This window comes from Protopterus annectens, chromosome 13.part0 (assembly GCF_019279795.1).
Source record: "Protopterus annectens isolate FY-2018-M chromosome 13.part0, PAN1.0, whole genome shotgun sequence".
Taxonomy (NCBI): Eukaryota; Metazoa; Chordata; order Ceratodontiformes; family Protopteridae; genus Protopterus; species Protopterus annectens.
In genome coordinates this window covers 1,081,883,462-1,081,907,042 of record NC_056747.1, presented here as the reverse complement: position 1 = coordinate 1,081,907,042, position 23,581 = coordinate 1,081,883,462, and positions in this window count along the sequence as shown.

Sequence of the window (23,581 nt, the reverse complement as noted above, 5' to 3'; positions counted from 1 at the left end):
GGGTTTGCTATTTCGGTTCTTTGCTCTTTGCATTTCTACTACATCCCCTACTATCTTTGCACTCATATGCTTCCCCTTTCCCGTTATGCAGGAGTCTGCATGCAGAGTTATCAGCTGCCGGCGTTTGCCCTTCCTGCATTGATTGGTGTTGATTGCTCATTACGGCTCCATTTACACTGCTTCCGCATTTCCTCGTATTCTCTGCATTACCTTCCTATATCCGTGGTTGTTGACGGTGAGGCCGTCACATGACTGGTTTAGGGAACGTAGTCATCCTCGTGCACATGCATCTGTACGCGCATTCTGTACTCTCAGCGCATCTATTTCCTAACACGCCAGTCCTGATGCTGTGATGTGCATTGTACAGCCCAGATTTGCTGACCTCCAATATCCTTCCTCCTACAGTGGCACACCCTCTGTGGTTGACATGTATCTCGTGTAGGCCACTCCTCGGTGTAGTACCGCCACGCCGTTTGCTCCATCCTTACGCGGCGCTTTTTGCGATTCACTATTATCTGCCTCATTTGCATGGAATTGACTACTAATACATGGTTACGGCGCCGAACACCGCCACCACTCCTTGACAACCATTGCGCTGGGGTTGAAGCTTTACATACATACTATGGTGTGTGGTGGCTGTGCAGCTGATGTGCATTATACTGCTCTTTTAGGACATTGTCATATTATTTCATTGCTTTGCAACTTCTGTGCACATATCCCGGGGGTCTGCTGTTCTTTCTACGCGTGCCATTTATGTCATTTTTTACATTTTGTGCATATTTTCTTTGGACATTCTCGGTGCCTTTCCATATTGGCATATTGCACCTATATGATACCTGACTTTGACAGCCTTCCGTTACTCCTCCGGTATGTTTGGGTAAATGTAAACCGCTTTTTGGTTTACATTGCCGTGCCTTACGCTACGCCTCGCCACTGTGGATCGCTATTTGCCCTCATTTGCATGGTGCAATACCGCACACAGTGTGTTTTGCATACCTACGCCGGGGGCGGAGACGGTCCGGCGCACGCCGGTAGTGCACGTGGAATTCATTCATACCTGAATCGCTCAGCAGCCATATTTGGCGTTATAACGCCGACGCTATGCTGGCGCCTGGCGCAAGGTTCATGAATCCCGGGGAATGTGTTTTTATTGACTTAATTGATTAATTAGTCTTATTTGTTCCACTATATAAGGTTGATTAATTGGTTTATGTTTTGTCTGAGGAAGGAGAGGCACCGACTTCTCCGAAAGCGCTAATAAAACTATTTTATTTTATCTTATTCCTTGGACATCGCTCAGTTTGTTTCTTGCTCCTATTGTTTTAACTGTATAAAATATTTCCATATTAAGAGTGTTGAGGAAGAAGATGATGTAGTCAGAGAAGCAGGATGAGATGCGGTATATTTACCTGGTAAGTAGGAGAAAGGAGATAGCAGGAGAGCAATGCATAGGGAATGGAGTTAATGAATGGTTAGCATTCAAATGAATGGATTCACGTGATGGGATTACAGTTAGGACTTATTTGGGGTGGTATTGCTGATAGCATATTGTGCCTTTATGGGTACTATTTGCATTAAGCCTGTTGGAACAACTTGTATTTGTTTAATTTTTTTAAGGCTCGTATGGATTTTATGTGCTTTGGGATTGTTTCTCAGATTTTTGGAGTGATGGTCAAAGAGTGCTCTGTGCATTTCAGTTTAGTTTGGCAGGTTAAATAATTCGGAGTAAATTCTGAAGGAGATCTTAATCTATACAGTGCTTGCCATTATTTTATTTTGAATTTGTTAACTGGCATAGAGCACTGATGCCATTGGATTCATTTCAGTCTCAATATGGCAAAAACTATACCTCTAACTGTGGACAAATACCTATTCATACCTTACATCTCCTTACTCTCCCTTCTTCACTCACTTTCTTACTTCTAGCAATTTCTGTCTCCTGGGTTTCTCTCTAAATATACCATAAGTAAGCTTTTCTCTTACTTCATACTGCAATTCCTGTTTGTATTATACTTACTTTTAATTTCTCTATAAACTGGCTGAAATGTCTCTGAGTATTAAATCATTGCCACATTACCTATATCTGTTCTTAACCAATGCTTTCAAATTATGTCTAATTTGGTGTAATTATTTAAACTGTATTTGTTTTTTGTATTATTTTTATTACTGTAAAACTATTATTCTTAAAATGTTTTGTAATACTTTGGAGCTTTTCTCTGCAGACTTATGGTGAAAATGGACTTCTACAGAGTTGGAATTTCCTGGTAATCAAATATCAATCAATCAATTAATAAATAAAAATAAATAAATAAATACATACATACATGCATACATACATACATACATACATACATACAATAGATGAATGGCATTATATACCAGAGAGAGAGAGAGAATGTCAAAACACAATATATACATATATTATATACAAAATGAATATCATAGTTGGCTTGAGGGTATAAAGGCAATAGATTCATTTATTTATTTTATTTTACATTTTTATTTTACATTTGTTGACTGGGCTAGTCTATCTGGATATATGTCCACTTTCAGTAGAGGCCCGGGGAGAAAAGCTCCAAGATAGATACAAATAGACAATAAGTAATTGTTACAAAAAAAACAAGAAGTAGATATAGAAGATATTTATACATTTAACAGTAAATATCATAAAATTATATACAAAGTTTAGAGCAAGATAATATAAATATGCTAGTGGTTAAGAAATAGTATCCAGGTTCTTACTAGATGCTTACCATTGCACTACAGAAGATTACTTTAGTGGAGAGAGAACAGCTAGAAAAATATATTAGTAGCATTAATGATAGTTTAGTCAGGGTTGGTACAAGAGCACAGCCAATGTGTTTTGAGGAAGGTTTTAAGATTTTGTTTGAAGAGTGGTAAGGAAGGAAGGGAAGTAAGTTCAATAGGTAGAAAGTTCCAGTTTTTCCCAGTTGTGTTTGAGAATAGAGAGTCCCCTGCCATGTTGTAAGACTTGCTGATGTTAACTAGGAGTTTATTTGATGAACGCAAGGCATTAAGATTTTTGTAGAGGGCTATGAGGTCTGAGAGTATTGGAGTATTGTTTGGCTGGTAAAGGACCTTATGGGCAATTGTAAGTTGATTGAGTTGAAGCTGGTTTTGAAGTTCAAGCCATCCGAGTTGTTTGAGATTCTGACAGTGATGGGTTCTGAAGGGTTTACCAGTGGCAAATCTGGCAATATTATGATAAGAGGTAGCAGGTTTGAGAAGATTACTTTTGGATAGGTTAATGTATATTGGTGAGGCATAGAGTAGAGTAGAGATTAGATGGGAGTGGGCAATGATAGTTCTTGCTATTGGATTAATGAAGGGTTTGACTCTGTACAGGCAGCCCATTTTTCTGTTAACTGATTCTATGGTGCTGTTAATGTGGGTGTCGAAGTTAAGGTTGTTGTCTATTGTAATACCAAGGAGTATGACATTATATACAGAATGACTGACTGAAAAAACACAGTATATACATGCACTAAATATAGAATGGCATCAGAGTTGGCATGCTGAAAGAATCACAATAAAAAATAGAGTTAAAGCAAGGTATGTAGACAGAATAAGGGAATGAAGAGGTTAACTTATATGACCAGAGATATAGCAGGTGCATTTTACTAGAGTCTTGAAATGTGTTTTTATTTGTGAATGGAACGTGAGGGTAAGAGGAAAGATCTTTAAGAAAAGAAGGGAAAGATTCCCATAGTTTGGGACCAAATACTGAGAAAGCAATATCTGTGTAGTGAGGCCTAGTCAGGGGGTTTGATAGGAACCAAACTTAAAAAAAATGTTTCATGCTGTCAACTTTCAAAGTAGGTGAATGATTGCAGATTGATGGTTCCCAATAAAGGGCCGTCCTTTGTGCAATGTATAGCCACTTAGCCTTTGCTAAAATGGAGCAACAGTGTCCCCTTCCTGGTGAAAGGAATATTAATCTGCAGATGTTGTTTGAGGTGTATGTTGAAGTGTAATATGACTTTTTTAGACAGAGGTAATAAACAGAAGTTCATATTCAAGTTGTGGAAGAAGGACTGCTTTACTTCTATCTGATTTGTCTGTGCTGATTAAAAAGTAGGACATCTTTTTTTAGCCCAGGAAAAGGAGCTTGCTGACTTTGGCTTTTGTAATTTGTTATGGTACTTAAGTGAGTGGTATAATCATATACTAGATGTCTGTAGTGTAGCACTGTTTCTAACAGGCTGTTGTAAACTAGTGCCCAGTTTTATCTATCTATCTATCTATCTATCTATCTATCTATCTATCTATCTATCTATCTGTCTATCTACCTATCTATCCATCTATCTATCTTTGCTTACCCGGGTTGAACACTGACCAAATAATGACCAATTACTTACGCATTCTGGGTTATATCACAATGTAACAAAACACTGTATAGTATACAAGTAACACAGGTTTATATTTTTGAGTAAGTATAGAAAGTTTGACAAACAACATATACATAGAGGATCTAACAACCAAAGTATATGTACAGTTACGTAAGTGGAATAGAAAAGGAAGGATAGCATTAAAATAGGAAGAGCAGAAATGGCAGAGTTATGTGCAGCAGTAGTTAGGTTAGACAGCATTAAGATGAAAGAGGGCATTAAACAATCATAATGGATTTAGAGCAAAAATGATGTATTAAGGTGAATTGCAATTCCAGTTTGTGGAATTCTTGGCAAGTTCTTGTGAGGTGTTTACCACCATTCATAGTTTCATAGGTTCATAGGTAGGTACTAGGCTTTCTGCCTGAAGGCATTTATAAGCCAAGCTAGAATGTGTTGGCTTTTGCTGCCCCCTTAGATTAGTTCCATGTGCCTCTGTCCAGCAGAGCCACTGAAGTGATCCCCGGGGTAACCTTTCTGTTTCCCATCCACTCGTCAAGGTTTCTTTAGAAGAGTGTTAGCGAGGAGCTCTGCTTAATGTAGATTGGAATCTTGTTCCAAAGCATTGGAAAGTTTCTGGGACAGGAATCTATCCCTCCAGCATGTCCTATTTATTGTTGTGGTGAGGTTTTGATCCCTAGAGCGTGTGACTTGAGGGGATAAGGTTTTCTTTAGGTGGAGCATGTCCATCAATTCTGGGTTGGACATGGCCTTGTATGTCAGGCAGAGATCACCTCTGAGTAGGCTGCATGCAACCGAGTACAGCTGGAGTTTCTTCAGTCGAGCTGCATAGGGCATCTGTTTGAGAACAGTGATCCTCTTGGTGAGGTACTTCAGTGGTCTTTCCAGCTGTTGCAGGTGTCTTGTAAGGTACATCCCAAATGGAATGTTGTACTCTATGATGGGTCTGATGAGTGATGAGTAGAGGGGCACAATAACCTCTTTTGATCTGGATGCTAACCCTTTTGTGATTAGGTGGGCCACATAGAAGGATTTTTTAACCACTTTGGCAATGTGATTATCAAAGGTAAGATTACTATCTACTTGGGTCCCCAGATCCCTTATTACATCTTCCGTATTTAGGGGACTACCACCTATGTGGTAGTTTGTGGGTACTTTATTTTTTCCAAAGGGGATGACTATACACTTTTTGGCATTTAGCTTGAGGCAATGATTTTGACACCAGGTATCTGTCTCAGTGAGACCCTTTTGGAGGATGTCTGTGTCAGCAGGAGAGTCAGTTATAGCCCCTAATTTGCAGTCATCTGTGAACTTGGTCAGCCACAGTCCTCCTGTGCTTGCCTGTACCTCTGAGAAGTATATGCTGAACAGGAGGGGTCCTAGGACTGAGCCCTGGGGAATGCCACTTGTAACCGGTTTAGAGTAGGACCTAGTTCTCACAACTTTCACCATGTGGGTTCTGTCCTTGAGCCAGTTGGCAACCCATCTTGTGACATAGGGGTTTATGTTCAGGCTGATGAGCTTGTCTATAATACCAGAATGGGGAATGGTGTCAAAGGCCTTAACGAGGTCTAAGTAAGTTGTGTGTACCACCTTTCCCTTGTCTATAGCCTTGGTAACTGTCTCAAAGAAGTCCACCAGGTTTGGGAGGCATAGTCTGCCCTTAACAAAGCCAAAATGGGTGGGTCCAGTGTTTGGAGGTTCCCAATATCTCGGTTAATAAGTTCCATGATGATTTGCTCCATAGATTTGCAGACCAATCTAGTCAGGCTTATAGGGCGATAGTTTCCAGGGTTTGTTGTGGCTCCACCTTTGTGGTGTAGAATAACCATTGCTGTGTGCCACTCTATGGGTATGTAACCTGTAGAGAGTCAGTGTTTGAAAAGTGTGTTTAGGTGAGGGGTTAGCTCGTTTTTGAGCTTGTGTAGGACAAAGCCTGGGACACCGTCCAGTCCCATTGATGCTGTGTTTTTGGCTTTGGTGAAGGCTGTTTTAACCTAAGTGTCTGTGATTTCAGGGAGTCTACATTCTTCTGGTATGGCTATGGGCCTTTTTGTGGTGAGAGGGGGGTGAAGTTTGCACTGAACCTGTCTGCCAGGATGTTGGCAATATCAGTCCGTTAAGTGTATTTTGTGCTATTCTGCACTAACTTCGAGCAGATCTGAGCATTGCCACTTAGATTCTTGACATAGCTAAAGAATGCCTTGTGATTATCTTTAGAGTCCTTGGCAATTTTTCTTTCAAAGCTTGCCTTGGATGATTTTATGAAAGATCGTAGTTTCTTGCTGATATTGATCAGGGATGTCTTCCCTTCTTGGGATTTTACTCTTTTCTGTACTAGTTTCCTCCTTCTATTGTATAGCTTGTTTATGGCAAAAGTCCACCAGACTGGTTTCCTTTTCTTGGAGGAGTGAGTCTTGGTTTTGCTTGGGATGGCACGATCCACGTATTCTTGTAGGTGCCCTTAGAATGCATTAGTAAAGGATTATGCAACTTGGACAGTGTTATCCTTCAGCATGGGGGCTTTGAAACTTTCCACCTCGGTCTTAAGTAACGTGAAGTTTGCTTTTGAAAAGTTTTTCATGGTGGTTTCCTTGTCCGGCGATGGGGCGGAATGTGGATATCCAAAGTGATTTGTTTATGGTCAGATCTAACCAGCGAGGGGTTAACCTCCAGTGTGGAACACCAGTTGCCCATGTTGGTGATGACCAGGTCCAATATGTTGTCACCTCTGATGGGAGTGCTGACCAGTTGAACCAGGGTGTTTGAGTTTATAAATTCTAGGACATGTTGGGCAAGGGAGTTAGTACTTAAGTAGTTCTCCTAGTTAGTGTTTGGGTAATTGAAATCACCCAATATTAGGGTGTTTGGTAGGACCTTTATGTTTCCCAGTGTTTCCAGAAATGTGGAATGGGGGTCCTGGGACATGGAGGGTGATCTGTAGCAAGTTACAATTTGAATTGCAGTTTTGCTCGTTGTTAGTTTCACGTGGATGCTCTCTGAAGCATAGTGCTGTGCCACTAACCTGGAGGTGTGGGTATCCTTGATGAATATGGATACGCCCCCACCTTTTGTATTTCAGTTTGGGTTCTGTGGCCGAAATGTATGGTATGAGTTGTAGCTTGGTAGTGCTGGGGTGCTCTCTGGAGCATTAAACCAGGTTTCTCTTACTGCACATATATTGACTTTCTCCATACTGAGGAGTGCCTCGAGTGCGTGCATTTTGAGGTTTAGACTTCTGGCATTGAGTAGCATTACCCTCAGTTTTTTGTTACTTGTGCTATTTATGGTGGTGGGTTTGTCTTTTGAGCCTTGCCTAAAAAAGGCACTTTGGGGGTGGCAAGAGCCTTGGCCTGTATTCAAAAGTCTAAGGGTGACAGGTGCAAGCCGTCTCAAGAGAAGCAGAGTGGCTTGTCGAGCATGTCATCCCAGGTGGACAGACACTGGATCCCCTTTGACTGACACCAGAAACTTAGCCAGTTGTTGAAATCAAGAATTTTTTTCTTTATACCGTGGTATCATTCTTGATGAGGGCAGGATGCTACTCGGGGTCAGGGTCATACCGACCTGGGCTATGTGATCAGAGAGCTCTTTCATGTCTCTTTTCATGTAGTCTAGGGAGGTACGGCTCAGGTCATTCACACCAACATGGAATATTTGTACTTGTTCTGGAGTGACCTGAGTGACCTGAGTGCTTGTGTTATGTGGTGGATCCTGGCACCATGACAGGCAGCTAACAGTAACCTTCTCCTTATTCAGCCTAGTGAGTGGGACATCAGTGTGCCTGACTATAGAGTCACCTATTACTAGTATGTTGGGTATGTTATTTTGCCTTAAGGGCTGTGATTGCATGGCACACTGGTTTTGTGAAGTATGTGTTTCATGGTTTGTGTTGGGAGGGTAGAGGTTGCTTGGTTGTTTGCTTTGGAGGTCTCTGTTGGTTTTGCAGATTTTTATTTAGAGCCACCGAGTATGTTTTCATGTATTTATGTGTGTTTTTTTGCCGGTGCTGGTTTAATGGGTCTATGTGAGACTGGTGGCGTGATGCAAGTATTTCCCTTCTCCTCTTGACTGTCTGATCCAGTCTTGGGTTGAGACAGCTTAGCCTCCAGTTTGGCTGTATAATTGCATCTCTTGCATGTATTAGTGTTTGGTGGTAGGAGGAGAGGGTTGTCTCTGTACATGAGGCAGTTGTAACATTGCCTCAAAATGCCCAGATTCACCAGTTGAACTGGAGAGTACACCTGAACCTGTCCTTTGGACATGCCTGGATAGGTACAGTGAACTGTTTTACTGAATGGCTGGTAAGGTGGAATAGCGAGCCTTGTCCTTCTGTACAGTACAGGAGGGTCTAGTACTATGGTTTATAAGTGCTTGGCTGCTTGCTATAAGTTTTGACCAAGTGCCAGGCTGAGAAATGAATGGCTTGAGTGCTTAAGTTGAAAGTTTGTCTAGTTCCAAGGGATAATTTGAAGAGGGCACTTTGTGAATCCGGGAATAGTTTTACCCTACCTAACCAGCGCTGCCCGGTGCGCAAAACCGGGCAAATGCAGTATTTATAGCAGAGAAATGAAAGAGATAGAAAATTGCCCAAAATGGCCAATAAACTACTAATTTCTGGGTTGAAACCACTCCTCCAGGGACAGATGGGCTGTTCAAACTCCCCTCTCTCACAGGTGAACAAAGAAACTTCCTTCTATCCAAGTAAGGTTTGGGCAAACACAGAGATTTGTAACACATCCCTGAATTCAGCACTAACCTGAAAACTGGACTATACTAGCTCAGAAAGGTGGGAAACAAGTATATATCTATATATATATATATATATATATATATATATATATATATATATATATATATATATATATATATATATGTGTGTGTATATATATACCCCCCCCCAGAAAATAAAGCAGATACAATAAAAAAAACACTTTAAATGCATTAGTAGGAGGATTGATCAAAGATCTGCCTAGTACAACTAACAAGTCAACAAAGAATTACTAAAAATAAATTAAGAATATATATATATATATATATATATATATATATATATATATATATATATATATATATATATATATATATATGTGTGTGTGTGTGTGTGTGTGTGTGTATTTCTCAGAAAATTCACCCCCTAAGATGCCATTGATAGCTAAGACTAAAAGATGGTCTTCAACTATTGGAGAATGAATTAAGATGAAATGTTCTAAGTGATGCCAATAGCCAGCTTTACAGGTATGGGGAACAAGACTTTTATTTTAACATATGATGTTATAACCTCTGTTAGGTATGGTGCTTTTGGCACAGATTATCTATGGGCAAAATGTGGAGTATATACTAACAGCGGACTAGCAACTTCAACTAGAAAGCTCATAGGATGGTTAAAATATTCTGGTTTTAATTAAGAATAGATCAGTTAATAAACTGATATGATTCAGTCCTAATTCCCAAGAATATCAGTTTTAAATTTCTAAGGCTGAATGCGTAGCAGGCCCCCTTTCAATGGAACTTGAGGTACATTAACATTGGCCTGCAATCCCGGTACTTGCAGAGGACATTTTGTGGTTTTGTGGGCTTTTACCAATCTGTTGTTCATGGCATATGCCTGCTGTAACTCTGCCATAGTGGAGGAGGGTAGGGTTAGGTTGACTTTAACGATGCCTTTGAATGTGTATTATGTATTTTCTATGATTTATATTTCCTCCTTTTTTCTTTCTTGCAGATGGGGGATTTTGGAATGCTGCTGCTATAATTTTGCATAGCTGGATATAAGGTTAAACCTTCTCTTTACATTCTAGAGGATTTACTCTTCTCTTTTTCTTTGTAGATGATGGTGTGCCGAGTACCATTTGTGGCTATACACAGTCAATTTGCAGATGATGGAAGCAGATGTGAGCGAGGAGGTTACACATGGCGAGCACAAGTGGGCAACAGTTACTGACGGAAGGGGATCTGAAAACAGGCAACAGAGAAGTACGGCCCATTGGTAGTGGAGCCGAAGGTGATCCAGAGTTGGCTGAACAAAGGTGGTGCATTTCTTTGGTATTTGATCAACTATAATGTAATGTGGATCACTTAGGTAAAGTGGCTCACTTTTAATGGGATGCTAACAATTTTAACAAGGATGCTCAAAATTATTACAAAAAAAAAAAAAAACAAATTCTACACTGATAGTTTAAGGCTTGGCAAGTTAGTCAATGTATTTCAAGGGCAGCACCTGATGCTTTATGCCTAGTTCAAAAGGGGACAAGGGGAGAATCCCTGGGGTGAATTTACTGTTAACCAGCTAATTTCTTCATAGTTTATAAGAGGACAAGTGAGGTTTCTATGAAGTGGGGGATTGATCCAGATGTTGTATTTTTGGGAGACTAATCTATTTCTTAAGCATGTGTTACTTAATGCAGCATACCGGGTTATGGGCGCTTAACTTTTGGTGTCATGGATACCCTTAAGTGGCTCTTTGGACTTATAGGAATTGGTTACTTACGTATGACTTAAGAGTGGTGGAGTTCAAAGGGGTACGGCAGGTATGCGGGTAGTTTGTGGCTACATGGGGAGTTGGGAGGTTGGGTTGGCTATGGTGTAGTGGGATGGCCTGACAGGGCTCTGTTTGGGAGCTGATGAAGTTCTCCATTAAGAAGTGTTTTACCTGTTTTAAGGTTACTGCTGTACATATGAACTGCCTAAGTTTTATCTTCTACCACAGGCATGGTTGCTCTGTTATTAGGTTAACTTGGGTAGCTGAGTGAGCAGGGTTGTTTGTTTAGTACTTGTTGAAGTCAATTTGATCCATACAATGCATTTGATGAATTTAATTGGAAGTCGAGGCCATTCAGGGATCTCTATTGCGATGGAGTTTTAAGCTGTTGGAACAGCACACTGTGAGGTTGCAAGAAGGGGAATGTTGGTGGGCACCAATGGGAAGCTTGAGGATGTAGCTGTGATGGAAGTATTTGACTGCTGGATTAGAGGGTATGGAACTTTCAGGTAATTTTATTTGGTAAGCATGCAGGTAGGCATGTTAGTATGGGGCGGAACTCTGGGGTACAGTTACCTATTTACTTTATGGTGTTGGTAGAGGGCCATGAGATGCTCTGGTGATAGGAAATGGTGATTTTTCATAAGGCAGGGTAATTTTGGGTTGACTAATTTGTCCTTCAAGTAGTTATTGGTAGTGTTAGATACTAGAGGGTGAGAGGGAGTTTCTCAAGAGCCGATTTGTTTATGCTTGAGGACATTTTGTAGGTAGGGTTTTAGGAAGCATAGTCTTCATGAGGGTGTGTTTGGATTACGTTTGTTTAAATTGCAGTGGGTTATATTCTGAATTCTGTGGGGGGGAGTGGCAAGGTTATGGGAGGGATGTTTGGTAAGTTTTTTTTTTCTCTTAGATGTTACAGCAGGGTCCCTTGTTTACTATACTGCCAGGGTATGGAATGGTTTAGAATTTTCTTTGAACTGACTGTTTTTCATTTCATTACCAAGACGTGGTGTGGTGATGGGCATTCCAGTTGCCATGGTGTTCCCCAGCAAGGTCCCAGATGGGGGAAGCATGTTAGTGCTAGATGTCTGAGTTGTTAGAGGGATGTGTGATGTGGTCATACCTGGCTGAACTCTAGTGGGCATTAGCTACTGGCTTGAAGGAAGTGGATTCTAAGTTAATGGATTATGTTGGGGTGGCAGTTCTGGTTGGAGTGGTGCACAATGAGGCTTCAGTTAAGTGGTACTTAGTTATTGCTGTTAGAAGATCATCATCTTGGGTCATTCTTTTGTCTTTTGGGGCAGGTAGGCATGCATCAATTAGATGTAACGGAATGAATTTTGGTGTTTATCAGGGATCCGGTGTGGTACAGTTTGGATGTAGTTCATTTCAATGAATTTGGGCTGGATTTATTTAACCCTAACTGGATTTGAAGGTGGAGATTCTTTTGGAAGGTAGTATGGTCTGAGGGGGAACAGCCCTCAGGTGGGTGGAGAAGAGGGTCAGGATTGACCCTCCTCTGTCCTCCTCAGTACGATTTGGAATTGAGATGGTGATTAATGGTGGGTGAAATGGAATGGAAATATAGAATTGATGATGAGTTTAAGGTGAGCGTGGACACTGCCTTCAGGATTACTATGATTTGGAAAGGAAATATGGAATTGATGACAATATTAAGGTGAACGGGGATGCTGCCTTCAGGATTACTATGATTTGGAATGGAAATATGGAATTGATGATATTAAGGTGAGCGGGGGACACTGCCTTCAGGATTACTAGGTTAAGTGAGCAAGTGGGGGACGCTGCATATTCAGGGTGAGTAGGTGCGCTGCCCTTATGTTTACTATCTTATTTGTTGCAATGTTGGATTATGTGTGCCTCAAAGTTTGATGTTTGTTATTCATTTCCATTACAAGAAAGGTCGTCAAATGTCTTTGGGTGTTCGTGTTTTTATTAGGACCATGACAATACTTGTTTCTTTCAGAGTTTATTTTAGTATTTCTTGCACTGAGTTGCACTTTGCACCTTGTATGTATATTTACTTTTTTTTTTGTCTTGTTCTTAATAGCTGCATGTATGTCATTTATGTAATTCATACTTGGGGAGTCACTGAAACCGGAGTCAAATTTCTTGTATGTGTGCATACTTGGCCAGTAATTCTGATTCTGATTCTGGCTGCAGGCAGTTGTATTATAATAAGGCTGGAAGAAGCTGGAGAGACGTAATCAAACTGGGCAATATCCTGCTCAGCTGTTACTCATGAAATTTCAAATTTTGGGGGTGGGAACACTTTTCTTTTTTATCAGTTTCCAAAATGCAATAGCCTGCTATAGCTTTTTCAAATGCAGCTAGTATTTAAAGGATATACATCACAACATCACTAATGTGCTAGGGACAATGAAGCTCACATGCTTTATCTGGCATACCCTGAATGTTCAAGTTGTAATCATGTATTCATTATGTAACACTCATGACACTGCAAAAATGGAAAGCATTTTTGTGATTAATTCATCCATTTGTTAATTTCAGTCAAATATTTACTTTTGTCATCTTTTGAAGCTAGTGTTTGATACAAAGACAAATATAATTTATATATAGTGCTGAAGAATGACTGCTTATTTAATTTTGCTATTCTTACAGTGCTTTGTGTGCATTATCATAGGCTGGTACCCCAGAACATATTCTTTAATTTTTATTGCCAGTTTATATTCTATTTGGCACAATATTTCAGTCTCTGAAATGCTTAATTCCTGTATGGGAATTATTAGGAAATGTATTTATTTGTTTATTGTTGACCAGGATAGAACACTGATACACCTGGACCTTTGTTAGGCAAACTCCAGGGAATATAGATTTTAAGTAGATTGACACAAGACAAATACATTTCCTTGCGCACATAAAATACATCACTTGTATAACTGACAAAACACAATGATAATGGAAAAAAGAATTTGCACTATACTTTACGCACAGATAATATGTACACTCACATAATCATATAATCAAAAAGTCAGATATCTAATGCCAGTAGTCTGAGTACAGACTAGACAGTTGCCATCATATTTCCCAGCTGTCCAGATTTTCGACGCTTGTCCGAAATTTTGCCTCATATTGTTGTTCTTTTTTTATAAAATTTGTGTTTTTTGGCTCATCACAGAGGATTGAAGTGACTAAATAATGATATACATTTGAGTTTTAGACTTCATATCCTTCAGGAAATGCATGCTAACATAAACCTTCTTGTTCTAACAACTTTCAAAATTTATAAGAATAATATTTAAATAATTCCCTATTTTTGCACCTTTGTTGCTCCCATTATTTTAGGCTTTCCCAGATTTCTTCTGCAAAACATTTGAGAGCTATGGTTGTCATGACAGCAAATGGGGGAGTCAGAACAAGCTGAAAAGTGGGACAGAATGGAACAGATTAACATCTTCAAGTATCTGTCAGGAGTGCTTGAGGAAAACACAGAAGTCTGAATGAGGAAGTCAAAACTAGAATCAGAGGAGCTACAGCCAACTGGACCAGAGTGTCAGAGATGGTGTATGACAGAAGAATGCCAAAGAAATTGAAAAGGAAGATGTAGAAAGCAGTGGTGTGATCAAGACTACTGTATGGTTCAGAAATCTAGACAGTGAAGCCAAAGGAGTTGAGGAAGCCAGAGGTGATGGAGATGAAACTCTTGAGATAGGTGGCAGGATGCACAGTGTCGAACAGATAAAGAAATGATGACAACAGTGCAGAAGGCAAAGTAGTTCCAATAGCAAGATCAAACAAAATAGATTACAGGGTGAAACAGAATAGATGATGGTGGTTTGAGCACATGTGCAGGAAAGCAGAAGATGACTTAGTAAAGAAGATTTTGGAGAGACAGGAAGAAGGAAAGAAGAAGCAAAGACATCCAGCAAAGAGATGGCTGGATTGTATGAGAGAAGTCCTGCAGTTGAATTGAGAGAAGTGGCAACGACTAACACAACATCCTGACCCTGTGTAGAAAATGGGGAAATGGGTTGATGACAATGATGATGATGATGATGTACAATTACCCATCAGTTGTTTACTATCTTCTTCTTCTTCTTTTGGCTTTTCCTGGTTAGGGGTCGCCACAGTGGATCACCTGTCTGCTCATGATTGGCAGTGGAGTTTTACGGTGTTGAGTTGCCAGCCCAGTGCCCAACCTTCCACTGAAGGGACACACATGCACACACTCACACCTAGGGCCAATTTGGAGTGTCCAATCCACCTACAGCATGTCTTTGGGATGTGGGAGGAAACCAGACCACCCGGAGGAAACCAACGCGACCACAGGGAGGACATGCAGACTTTTCACAGAAGGCACCCCAGCCGAGGATCGAACAGAGAACCTCTTGCTGTGAGGTGACAATGCTAACAACTGCACCACCGTGGCCGCCCATTAGTTGTTTACTATCTGTAAAGTGAAAACAGTTCAAATCTGAGTTGTACTAAGTCAGTAGGACTTTAAAGCACCATAACAGCCCTGTATGTATACTTTATTCTAAATATACTGTATAAAATATTACGAACCAAAGACAACAAACTAGTTAAAACAATAGGAGTGAGAAACAAACTGAGCGATATTCAAGGAATAAGATAAAATAAAATACAGTTTTATTAGCGCTTTTGGAGGGGTTGGTGCCTCTCCTTCGGACAAAATATAAACCAATTAATCAACCTTATATAGTGAAACAAATAAGACTAATTAATCAAGTCAATAAAAACACATTGTCATTCTTTTAAAAGGGGAAATGTTGCTTCTATAAGAAAGTGTGTGTGAAGCAATTTTAAAAAGACAACATATTCTATAAAATTAAACAAAACTAAAAAGTATATAATACCTATTATTGAAAAATGTATATGTATGCTATCCTGTATGCCAGTCGCATAACATTTTATTACAAATCAAACCAGTATTTGAAATTTGTATGAGACAATTCAGATGTTTTACATCATGTAGGAATGAGAGATTGTAAATGCCTATAGACTTAGCATACAACCACCTTTAAATAAAAACCTATTAGAGAAATAAAATAAATGTTTTTACTACCTACTCAGAATATACGAATACAAAACTTATTGTAATAATAAATAAATATATATATATACATATATATATATATATATATATATATATATATATATATATATATATATATATACAGGAACCTAATCCTATAAAAAACAAAACATATATGCTAAAATGTTATGCGACTGGCATACAGGATAGCATACACATACATTTTTCAATAATAGGTATTATATACTTTTTAGTTTTGTTTAATTTTATAGAATATTGTGTCTTTTTAAAATTGCTTCACACACACTTTCTTATAGAAGCAACATTTCCCCTTTTAAAAGAATGACAATGTGTTTTTATTGACTTAATTGATTAATTAGTCTTATTTGTTCCACTATATAAGGTTGATTAATTGGTTTATATTTTGTCTGAGGAAGGATAGGCACAGACCCCTCCGAAAGCGCTAATAAAACTGTATTTCATTTTATCTTATTCCTTGGACATCGCTCAGTTTGTTTCTCGCTCCTATTGTTTTAACTGTATAAAATATTTCCATATTAAGAGTGTTGAGGAAGAAGATGATGTAGTCAGAGAAGCAGGATGAGATGCGGTATATTTACCTGGTAAGTAGGAGAAAGGAGATAGCAGGAGAGCAATGCATAGGGAATGGAGTTAATGAATGGTTAGCATTCAAATGAATGGATTCACGTGATGGGATTACAGTTAGGACTTATTTGGGGTGGTATTGCTGATAGCATATTGTGCCTTTATGGGTACTATTTGCATTAAGCCTGTTGGAACAATTTGTATTTGTTTAATTTTGTTAAGGCTGGTATGGATTTTATGTGCTTTGGGATTGTTTCTCAGATTTTTGGAGTGATGGTCAAAGAGTGCTCTGTGCATTTCAGTTTAGTTTGGCAGGTTAAATAATTCGGAGTAAATTCTGAAGGAGATCTTAATCTATACAGTGCTTGCCATTATTTTATTTTGAATTTGTTAACTGGCATAGAGCACTGATGCCATTGGATTCATTTCAGTCTCAATATGGCAAAAACTATACCTCTAACTGTGGACAAATACCTATTCATACCTTACATCTCCTTACTCTCCCTTCTTCACTCACTTTCTTACTTCTAGCAATTTCTGTCTCCTGGGTTTCTCTCTAAATATACCATAAGTAAGCTTTTCTCTTACTTCATACTGCAATTCCTGTTTGTATTATACTTACTTTTAATTTCTCTATAAACTGGCTGAAATGTCTCTAAGTATTAAATCATTGCCATATTACCTATATCTATTCTTAACCAATGCATTCAAATTATGTCTAATTTGGTATAATTATTTAAACTGTATTTGTTTTTTGTATTATTTTTATTACTGTAAAATTATTATTCTTAAAATGTTTTGTAATACTTTGGAGCTTTTCTCTGCAGACTTATGGTGAAAATGGACTTCTACAGAGTTGGAATTTCCTGGTAATCAAATATCAATCAATCAATTAATAAATAAAAATAAATAAATAAATACATACATACATGCATACATACATATATACATACATACAATAGATGAATGGCATTATATACCAGAGAGAGAGAGAGAATGTCAAAACACAATATATACATATATTATATACAAAATGAATATCATAGTTGGCTTGAGGGTATAAAGGCAATAGATTCATTTATTTATTTTATTTTACATTTTTATTTTACATTTGTTGACCGGGCTAGTCTATCTGGATATATGTCCACTTTCAGTAGAGGCCCGGGGAGAAAAGCTCCAAGACAGATACAAATAGACAATAAGTAATTGTTACAAAAAAAACAAGAAGTAGATATAGAAGATATTTATACATTTAACAGTAAATATCATAAAATTATATACAAAGTTTAGAGCAAGATAATATAAATATGCTAGTGGTTAAGAAATAGTATCCAGGTTCTTACTAGATGCTTACCATTGCACTACAGAAGATTACTTTAGTGGAGAGAGAACAGCTAGAAAATATATTAGTAGCATTAATGATAGTTTAGTCAGGGTTGGTACAAGAGCACAGCCAATGTGTTTTGAGGAAGGTTTTAAGATTTTGTTTGAAGAGTGGTAAGGAAGGAAGGGAAGTAAGTTCAATAGGTAGAAAGTTCCAGTTTTTCCCAGTTGTGTTTGAGAATAGAGAGTCCCCTGCCATGTTGTAAGACTTGCTGATGTTAACTAGGAGTTTATTTGATGAACGCAAGGCATTAAGATTTTTGTAGAGGGCTATGAGGTCTGAGAGTATTGGAGTATTGTTTGGCTGGTAAAGGACCTTATGGGCAATTGTAAGTTGATTGAGTTGAAGCTGGTTTTGAAGTTCAAGCCATCCGAGTTGTTTGAGATTCTGACAGTGATGGGTTCTGAAGGGTTTACCAGTGGCAAATCTGGCAATATTATGATAAGAGGTAGCAGGTTTGAGAAGATTACTTTTGGATAGGTTAGTGTATATTGGTGAGGCATAGAGTAGAGTAGAGATTAGATGGGAGTGGGCAATGATAGTTCTTGCTATTGGATTAATGAAGGGTTTGACTCTGTACAGGCAGCCCATTTTTCTGTTAACTGATTCTATGGTGCTGTTAATGTGGGTGTCGAAGTTAAGGTTGTTGTCTATTGTAATACCAAGGAGTATGACATTATATACAGAATGACTGACTGAAAAAACACAGTATATACATGCACTAAATATAGAATGGCATCAGAGTTGGCATGCTGAAAGAATCACAATCAAAAATAGAGTTAAAGCAAGGTATGTAGACAGAATAAGGGAATGAAGAGGTTAACTTATATGACCAGAGATATAGCAGGTGCATTTTACTAGAGTCTTGAAATGTGTTTTTATTTGTGAATGGAACGTGAGGGTAAGAGGAAAGATCTTTAAGAAAAGAAGGGAAATATTCCCATAGTTTGGGACCAAATACTGAGAAAGCAATATCTGTGTAGTGAGGCCTAGTCAGGGGGTTTGATAGGAACCAAACTTAAAAAAAATGTTGTTTCATGCTGTCAACTTTCAAAGTAGGTGAATGATTGCAGATTGATGGTTCCCAATAAAGGGCCGTCCTTTGTGCAATGTATAGCCACTTAGTCTTTGCTAAAATGGAGCAACAGTGTCCCCTTCCTGGTGAAAGGAATATTAATCTGCAGATGTTGTTTGAGGTGTATGTTGAAGTGTAATATGACTTTTTTAGACAGAGGTAATAAACAGAAGTTCATATTCAAGTTGTGGAAGAAGGACTGCTTTACTTCTATCTGATTTGTCTGTGCTGATTAAAAAGTAGGACATGTTTTTTAGCCCAGGAAAAGGAGCTTGCTGACTTTGGCTTTTGTAATTTGTTATGGTACTTAAGTGAGTGGTATAATCATATACTAGATGTCTGTAGTGTAGCACTGTTTCTAACAGGCTGTTGTAAACTAGTGCCCAGTTTTATCTATCTATCTATCTATCTATCTATCTATCTATCTATCTATCTATCTATCTATCTATCTATCTGTCTATCTACCTATCTATCCATCTATCTATCTTTGCTTACCCGGGTTGAACACTGACCAAATAATGACCAATTACTTACGCATTCTGGGTTATATCACAATGTAACAAAACACTGTATAGTATACAAGTAACACAGGTTTATATTTTTGAGTAAGTATAGAAAGTTTGACAAACAACATATACATAGAGGATCTAACAACCAAAGTATATGTACAGTTACGTAAGTGGAATAGAAAAGGAAGGATAGCATTAAAATAGGAAGAGCAGAAATGGCAGAGTTATGTGCAGCAGTAGTTAGGTTAGACAGCATTATGATGAAAGAGGGCATTAAACAATCATAATGGATTTAGAGCAAAAATGATGTATTAAGGTGAATTGCAATTCCAGTTTGTGGAATTCTTGGCAAGTTCTTGCGAGGTGTTTACCACCATTCATAGTTTCATAGGTTCATAGGTAGGTACTAGGCTTTCTGCCTGAAGGCATTTATAAGCCAAGCCAGAATGTGTTGGCTTTTGCTGCCCCCTTAGATTAGTTCCCTGTGCCTCTGTCCAGCAGAGCCACTGAAGTGATCCCCGGGGTAACCTTTCTGTTTCCCATCCACTCGTCAAGGTTTCTTTAGAAGAGTGTTAGCGAGGAGCTCTGCCTAATGTAGATTGGAATCTTGTTCCAAAGCATTGGAAAGTCTCTGGGACAGGAATCTATCCCTCCAGCATGTCCTATTTATTGTTGTGGTGAGGTTTTGATCCCTAGAGCGTGTGGCTTGAGGGGATAAGGTTTTCTTTAGGTGGAGCATGTCCATAAATTCTGGGTTGGACATGGCCTTGTATGTCAGGCACAGATCACCTCTGAGTAGGCTGCATGCAACCGAGTACAGCTGGAGTTTCTTCAGTCGAGCTGCATAGGGCATCTGTTTGAGACCAGTGATCCTCTTGGTGAGGTACTTCAGTGGTCTTTCCAGCTGTTGCAGGTGTCTTGTAAGGTACATCCCAAATGGAATGTTGTACTCTATGATGGGTCTGATGAGTGATGAGTAGAGGGGCACAATGACCTCTTTTGATCTGGATGCTAACCCTTTTGTGATTAGGTGGGCCACATAGAAGGATTTTTTAACCACTTTGGCAATGTGATTATCAGAGGTAAGATTACTATCTACTTGGGTCCCCAGATCCCTTATTACATCTTCCGTATTTAGGGGACTACCACCTATGTGGTAGTTTGTGGGTACTTTGTTTTTTCCAAAGGGGATGACTATACACTTTTTGGCATTTAGCTTGAGGCAATGATTTTGGCACCAGGTATCTGTTTCAGTGAGACCCTTTTGGAGGATGTCTGTGTCAGCAGGAGAGTCAATTATAGCCCCTAGTTTGCAGTCATCTGCAAACTTGGTCAGCCATAGTCCTCTTGTGCTTGCCTGCACCTCTGAGAAGTATATGCCGAACAGGAGGGGTCCTAGGACTGAGCCCTGGGGAATGCCACTTGTAACCAGTTTAGAGTAGGACCTAGTTCCCACAACTTTCACCATGTGGGTTCTGTCCTTGAGCCAGTTGGCAACCCATCTTGTGACATAGGGGTTTATGTTCAGGCTGATGAGCTTGTCTATAATACCAGAATGGGGAATGGTGTCAAAGGCCTTAACGAGGTCTAAGTAAGTTGTGTGTACCACCTTTCCCTTGTCTATAGCCTTGGTAACTGTCTCAAAGAAGTCCACCAGGTTTGGGAGGCATAGTCTGCCCTTAACAAAGCCGAAATGGGTGGGTCCAGTGTTTGGAGGTTCCCAATATCTCTGTTAATAAGTTCCATGATGATTTGCTCCATAGATTTGCAGACCAATCTAGTCAGGCTTATAGGGCGATAGTTTCCAGGGTTTGTTGTGGCTCCACCTTTGTGGTGTAGAATAACCATTGCTGTGTGCCACTCTATGGGTATGTAACCTGTAGAGAGTCAGTGTTTGAAAAGTGTGTTTAGGTGAGGGGTTAGCTCGTTTTTGAGCTTGTGTAGGACAAAGCCTGGGACACCGTCCAGTCCCATTGATGCTGTGTTTTTGGCTTTGGAGAAGGCTGTTTTAACCTAAGTGTCTGTGATTTCAGGGAGTCTACATTCTTCTGGTATGGTTATGGGCCTTTTTGTGGTGAGAGGGGGGTGAAGTTTGCACTGAACCTGTCTGCCAGAATGTTGGCAATATCAGTCCGTTAAGTGTATTTTGTGCTATTCTGCACTAACTCCGAGCAGATCTGAGCATTGCCACTTAGATTCTTGACATAGCTAAAGAATGCCTTGTGATTATCTTTAGAGTCCTTGGCAATTATTCTTTCAAAGCTTGCCTTGGATGATTTTATGAAAGATCGTAGTTTCTTGCTGATATTGATCAGGGATGTCTTCCCTTCTTGGGATTTTACTCTTTTCTGTACTAGTTTCCTCCTTCTATTGTATAGCTTGTTTATGGCAGGAGTCCACCAGACTGGTTTCCTTTTCTTGGAGGAGTGAGTCTTGGTTTTGCTTGGGATGGCACGATCCACGTATTCTTGTAGGTGCCCTTAGAATGCATTAGTAAAGAATTATGCAACTTGGACAGTGTTATCCTTCAGCATGGGGGCTTTGAAACTTTCCACCTCGGTCTTAAGTAACGTGAAGTTTGCTTTTGAAAAGTTTTTCATGGTGGTTTCCTTGTCCGGCGATGGGGCGGAATGTGGATATCCAAAGTGATTTGTTTATGGTCAGATCTAACCAGCGAGGGGTTAACCTCCAGTGTGGAACACCAGTTGCCCATGTTGGTGATGACCAGGTCCAATATGTTGTCACCTTTGATGGGAGTGCTGACCAGTTGAACCAGGGTGTTTGAGTTTATAAATTCTAGGACATGTTGGGCAAGGGAGTTAGTACTTAAGTAGTTCTCCTAGTTAATGTTTGGGTAATTGAAATCACCCAATATTAGGGTGTTTGGTAGGACCTTTATGTTTCCCAGTGTTTCCAGAAATGTGGAATGGGGGTCCTGGGACATGGAGGGTGATCTGTAGCAAGTTACAATTTGAATTGCAGTTTTGCTCATTGTTAGTTGCACGTGGATGCTCTCTGAAGCATAGTGCTGTGCCACTAACCTGGAGGTGTGGGTATCCTTGATGAATATGGATACGCCCCCACCTTTTGTATTTCGGTTTGGGTTCTGTGGCCGAAATGTATGGTATGAGTTGTAGCCACCTGGTAGTGCTGGGGTGCTCTCTGGAGCATTAAACCAGGTTTCTCTTACTGCACATATATTGACTTTCTCCATACTGAGGAGTGCCTCGAGTGCGTGCATTTTGAGGTTTAGACTTCTGGCATTGAGTAGCATTACCCTCAGTTTTTTGTTACTTGTGCTATTTATGGTGGTGGGTTTGTCTTTTGAGCCTTGCCTAAAAAAGGCACTTTGGGGGTGGCAAGAGCCTTGGCCTGTATTCAAAAGTCTAAGGGTGACAGGTGCAAGCCGTCTCAAGAGAAGCAGAGTGGCTTGTCGAGCATGTCATCCCAGGTGGACAGACACTGGATCCCCTTTGACTGACACCAGAAACTTAGCCAGTTGTTGAAATCGAGAATTTTTTCTTTATACCGTGGTATCATTCTTGGTGAGGGCAGGATGCTACTCGGGGTCAGGGTCATACCGACCTGGGCTATGTGATAAGAGAGCTCTTTCATGTCTCTTTTCATGTAGTCTAGGGAGGTACGGCTCAGGTCATTCACACCAACATGGAATATTTGTACTTGTTCTGGAGTGACCTGAGTGACCTGAGTGCTTGTGTTATATGGTGGATCCTGGCACCATGACAGGCAGCTAACAGTAACCTTCTCCTTATTCAGCCTAGTGAGTGGGACATCAGTGTGCCTGACTATAGAGTCACCTATTACTAGTATGTTGGGTATGTTATTTTGCCTTAAGGGCTGTGATTGCATGGCACACTGGTTTTGTGAAGTATGTGTTTCATGGTTTGTGTTGGGAGGGTAGAGGTTGCTTGGTTGTTTGCTTTGGAGGTCTCTGTTGGTTTTGCAGATTTTTATTTAGAGCCACCGAGTATGTTTTCATGTATTTATGTGTGTTTTTTTGCCGGTGCTGGTTTAATGGGTCTATGTGAGACTGGTGGCGTGATGCAAGTATTTCCCTTCTCCTCTTGACTGTCTGATCCAGTCTTGGGTTGAGACAGCTT